Below are 5,774 nucleotides of genomic sequence, written 5' to 3' on the forward strand. Positions count from 1 at the left end.
TAAAACACAGAATCAAAACTCGCTTTTTGATAACTGCCTCTATGACACAGCCAGGGCGATTTTTCTATAATATAAATCTGGTCCTATCACTCTCCCAATGAAAGCCATATGAGAGCCTCCCACTTCTCTCTTCCAACCAAATCCCACCTTATTTCTATCCATGTGATCCCTTGAATGAAGATTATAGCCATACCGCCCACCTGACATCCCACAATACACCTTGCACTGTCTTCCTTACTTTGGCTCCTCAGCTTACTCTTAGCATTTCCCATAATACCCTTTCTCCATTCACTTGTGGAGTCCTTGCTTCTCCTGCCAGTTGGTCACGGCTCCGATGTTATAGCCTCCTGGATGTCTTGCATGAGCTTTCTCCTCTATGTGCTTCAAAAGCACCCTCTGTGAAATACAACATAATCCTGTAGCATATAGACTTTCTTCTCTGGTTCCTTCTCACTCTCTCCCTATAGGCTGCAAGTCCCTTGAAGGCAAAAACTGGGACTTGTAGCATGTTATATCCCCAGGGCCTGGCTTAATGCCTGACACAGACTAGCCTCTCATGCACTGACTGAGTGGATGAATGGAAATCTTACTATCCTCAAACTATCTGTAAGAGATGAATGTGCAACAGGGAAATTTTTTAAATTGTTAGTCTGAGACAGACAAATTATATGCTATTTTTAATCTCCACTCTGGCAGATGTTGTAAACTGACTTGCTTGACATCTGATATGATGAAGCCTGAACAGTTCAGTATTCCACTCCCGAGACTCCCCTGGAGTGAAGTATGATTAAATACCTGACCTTGAGATTAAATACCTTACTTCACCTCTTCGTGCCTGAGTTTCCTCATCTGTAAAATGAAGATGCTTATAAATCCTTCCTCGTGGTGTTGTTGGGAAGGGGAAATATTGATAAAGCATGAATGATGCTTAGCGCTGGACCAGACATATAGTAAAAACACCATAAATGTTTGCCAATGCGATTAGTCCTTGTCGCATACAATTGACTGCCAGTGACTCATGTTTTATTTGGACATTTTCATCTAGCAATTACCTTACCATCCTTTCTCCTCATTTCCTCCTCAGTGAAATGACAACATTGAAATAGAGCCTCTCTGAGGTGCTTTCATCTCCAAAATTGGCTATAAAAATGTGTCCAGAGAACTACGCCTCTTGTAATAACCCAGAATGAAGGGTGGGCGGGGTGGGCGAGGGGGGTCAAGTGTGGCCAACGATGGATACAAAGAACAAGGCAGGAGTATCCGAAGGGACATTAAGAAAAAATAAAGGCAAGAAAGTTGGTCACACAAACAAACAAACAAAAAACATTGCATTTGTGTTTCTTCCCGTCAGCTCTTTCAGATACCACAGACAAGAGCCTCCTCCTGGTAACTTGGGCCGTTGTATATTCATAAGGCCAATTCCATGCACAGAGGCAGACAGTGGAAGAGCTGATCTCTAGTCTCCCTGTAGAAATAGTGGTTTTGTAACCACTCTTTTGGCTGCGTGCAATAGAAACCAACTAGAGCAGCTCAAACAAACAGGAGGCCGCAGATTTCATTTCACAAGGACACTAAAGGTGAACAGTGAAGACCGCGACAGCTGTTCAAGAGAACCAAGCTCCTTCTGGATGACGCTCTGTCATCCTTAACCTAAGGCCTTTGTCTTTCTGATCACGAGATCGGGTGTAAGGTTCTAATTCCGGGCAGGAAGAAGAGGGAAGGACAAAAGGACACAGGCCAGCTGAGATTTTCCCCTCCTATGCAAAAAAAGTAGTACTATTTCCTGGAACCTCCACCTGTAACCTTTATTTTGCATTTTATTGGCTAAAATTATGTCATCTGGCCACCACCAGTTGCAAGCAAGTCTGGTCCCCTGGCACTCTAAACAAAAGCGTGAAATTCTTTTACTGAAGAAGACGGATGAAAAAAATGTGGTGTAACGAGCTAGCACGTTTACCACTCGCCTCCTGGTCAATAAGATAAGTTCGGCTCGACCAGCCCACAATGAAACGTATACTGTACTTGCGTGTGTTGTTCGGTGGCAGCTGAAACTAGATTAAGACACAACATTCTCACGTTGCTTAGAAATCAAGCAGGTCTACAACCTTCCTTCCCCTTCCACTCCTTGGTCTCCCTTCCATGTCCTGCCCTCTACCTAAAAAAAAAAAAAGTTGTGTTTAGCACATCAAAAAATCCATGATCCCTGAGCCAAAATCTTTGCAAATACATCTATACGCCGTGTTGTGGAACATTTTTCAAGTTAACAACCCTCAAGTTTTTCTGATCATTTTTATCCGATCTTCATCCCACATTTCTATGTTAAAATTTCTATGTTAAATTTGTCACATTGTTTCACGATTTCTCTTCCCCTTCTACCACTGCTATTCTGGGGGCGAGAGAAGTAAATGTGCCCAGTCATTAGGTCCCTGGAGACTCCAGAGCGTGGCTTACCACAAGGGCTTCTGTATCTTTTCAATAGCTGGTGATGCACAGGTCTAAAACACAGGATGGCTCGGTATAGACGACGCACAGGATATATAGAGGAAATTTCTGAAAGTAAAAATACTATGTTGACTTGAAAGAGAAAAGAAGTGAGAAAACATGAAAGCCTGCAAGTTTCCTATGTGCAGACATACATCTAACTCAAAATATTTGTACAAGTTATCTAGGAGGTATTCAAAATATAACCAAAGGAGATAGCCCTAAAATATCCAAGGCTTTAAATTTTCTGAAACAAGCAAACATCCAGGAAATTGAAAGCCAGATCCTTGTAATAAAAATTGCCCTTCAACTTAGAAAGTCAAAATACCATCACGAAAACAGGAAAAAGGCTTGGTGGAATCAGCTGAAAGGTAAGAAGAAAATCTACCAGCTTTCCCTCATATTTCGGGTCATTGATCGTTTCCAAACAACTTAAGCCAAGTTTCCTGTGCAGATCAGATTCTCTGGACTCCAGGGATGACCCAACAGGCTTCAACTGCTTCTTTACACAATCACTAAAATTATATATAGGGTGAAGACGTGATGATCACATAGCAATTTGATCAGGATTTTAGCCTAGGATAAGGCAATATATTTATTGCAAATCATTTTGCAAATCATTATCGCAAATCAGTTCTATTAGTAGGAAAAAGCTTTAGTTGGATAAAAAGACAAGCGGTCATAAAACCAGAGTTTGAGACCTGGACAGACACAAGTTACCAAACCAATCAAACCAGTCTATCACAAGATAAATATATTTGAACGCAAGGAAAGGTGTGCTCTGACCTCATGCTTTCAAGGACATGAAAAGCAAGCAATTGTTTGCTCGTTTTTGTTCTTGCTGTTGCCGCTGTTGTTGTTGTTTATTAACCTTTGAATGCTCTCTGGAATTGCTAAGCACAACGTTTTTAGTTTCTCATGCCCTATTCTGGAGGCAAAGTGTATCTGCTGTGAAAACGTAATTAGCCAAGTTCCAGGATCAGTTAAAGAAACTAGTAACACATTTGTCCAAAGTGCATGCCAGTATGGCTGGTTGAAACCAGTGCAAGGAAATGAGTTTACTCTGCTCATACTAATAGAGAAAAAAGAATGGGAGATAATAGTAAGCCAGTAGCCTATCCGAAGGGATATGTTTACACAGGACCAAGAGAAACGCCAATCAGCGAGAATCAAAATCTGAAATCATTTGTCAATTGGCTGAAAAAAAATAGAACATACTAGGATATGCACATGGTGCCATCTCTCTGTTACCACGTGCCTCCTCCAAAATGTAACAACGCACAGTTTAAACCGCATATCAACATCAAGCCTCTACTGCCAAGCTATTGATTCTTACTGCGGAAGAAATAGTACTCACTACATTTTCCAAACCTTCCTTTGCAGTGAGGTAGAAACCATAAGACTGAGCCTCCACCAATCAGAAGGTGAGTTGAGCTCACCTGCTGGTCCTGCTGGTCCAAGGCAATCAAAGTGTTTGTGAGTTGATCACCCTCCCTCTCTGCTATCCATGTGGCTGACAGCCAAGTCCTCCAGGATGATAGAATTTCAAGGTGAAAGCAGCTCAGATCCCTGAGTCACTGTCGGAAGAGAGGCTCTGAGCCCATCAGCCAGGCTTGTGTCATCCTATGTCAAGAGCTGGGCAGAGCTGAGTTGCAGTTAGGTTTGAACTTACTTGAGTGGGTTCTCACATTTCTCGTCCCTTAAAGGAATAAAGGTTTGGTCACACTGGTGCAAGTGGACATCTCTTTTTCTTTTTCTTTTTCTTTTTTTTTTTTCTTTAAAGAAAAGAGCAAAAAAGCCAGCAATTTGGCAAGTAAAGAAACAGATTTGAAGAATCATATTCCCTCAAATGATTGAACTGAAAGGGCGGACCTACGCCAGCCGACTCCATCTTGCTCTGTGTCCTCCACCTTGAGTGACTATGTCCCCGACATGCCCCCTTTCGGGGAAAATCGCAGAAACCTCAGACCACGCCTCCTCCCCTTGAGTAACCTCCCGCTCACCCGTTCAAACTTCCCGATCAAAACACACCCGGTGACTGCGTAACAGGACTCCGACCCTTCCCCAGCCAATCGGCCAAGGCCACGACCCTTCCCCAGCCAATCGGCTGAGGCCACAGCCATTACCTCACCAACTGCCCCTAGACCCCTATAAAACCTTTGTGCTTTTGAAACTCGCTCTCTCTCCCTGGTATCTCACCGCTGCGTCGGTGCAGGTAGGGGATTGAGCTCGAGCTAGCTCGAATAAAGGCTCTTTGCTTTTGCATCGGACTCGGCTCCCTGGTGGTCTTTGGGGATCACGAATTCTGGACATAACAGAACAACAATTTCTTCCACTGATGACTTAATAGCATGACTGGTCATACATTTAAAAAAAAAATCGGTACATGAGTTCATTCAGCATATATCTGTTAAACCCCACTGAGTGGCAGGGACTGGTCTAAGCATCTGGCACATTTCAGAAAGCAAAGTAGATAAAAAGCTCTTCCCTGAAACAGCATACATTTCTGCCAATGGTCAAATTATCTTAAATGAACTCCTCTTTTAAAATGTTTCTCTTGATTAAATATTTTGAGAAAGAAGCTATTTCTCCAACAGTTCGAATGTTATGCTCAGTATGATCTTTATCAAATGGCACTATCCACCATATTTCCACCTCCAAAGAGAAAACTTGCTAAATATGCATGCCTCTTGATTTTCTATGAAATCAGAGCTTTGGCTTAGAGTGGTTATAACCATTTCTATTTCATAACCAAAAAGTCTTTAAAGCTATTGTTGGCTCCCATAGGTGTCCTTTTCCGTGAGGATGTGCTAGCAGCAAACGCTGTCAAAGACATCGAAACAAGTTAAGAGTTTGGGACATTAGTTATGTGTTTTCCTTAAGGGGCCTTGAAAGAAGGAAGAGGAAGGTGATTCCCATTGTAACTAATATGCTACTTTGCATATTACTATCAAACCTGCCAGGTCACAGTTTAATGTGCTTAACAACTTCCTCATGTTCTCAATCATAAGAGGTAACATCCTGTCACCAAGCTTGAGTATCTGTTCTCTTTCAATATGGAAAGATTCAAATTAACGGTGGGTGAGTTCACTCGCATGAAACTGGCTGCCTAGCAAGACTGGAATGTATAAAAGTGCTGTTTACCTCAAACAACACGTCCTCGGAGACAATTTGCCATACTACGAAGATCAAGAAAATGGAGGATAGAGTCATTAACACTACAGATACCTTTGAATTGTGTGCATGCTCTTCTGAGGCATATTACCACTTGACCTTACTTTTATAAATTGATA

The 5,774-nt window shown here is 42.1% G+C and overlaps 1 long non-coding RNA gene across 1 annotated transcript; it reads right to left on the reverse strand.

The window, feature by feature from the left end:
• Window positions 1–1,243: 1,243 nt before the first annotated feature.
• Window positions 1,244–4,397, reverse strand: LOC122219182. The gene is made up of 3 exons (XR_006202288.1): window positions 3,921–4,397; window positions 2,452–2,550; window positions 1,244–2,155 (listed from the first exon to the last, which is right to left on the reverse strand). It is a non-coding gene; the product is annotated as an uncharacterized LOC122219182 (long non-coding RNA).
• Window positions 4,398–5,774: the final 1,377 nt, after the last annotated feature.

Source organism: Panthera leo, chromosome B2 (genome assembly GCF_018350215.1).
Source record: "Panthera leo isolate Ple1 chromosome B2, P.leo_Ple1_pat1.1, whole genome shotgun sequence".
NCBI classification, from domain to species: Eukaryota; Metazoa; Chordata; class Mammalia; order Carnivora; family Felidae; genus Panthera; species Panthera leo.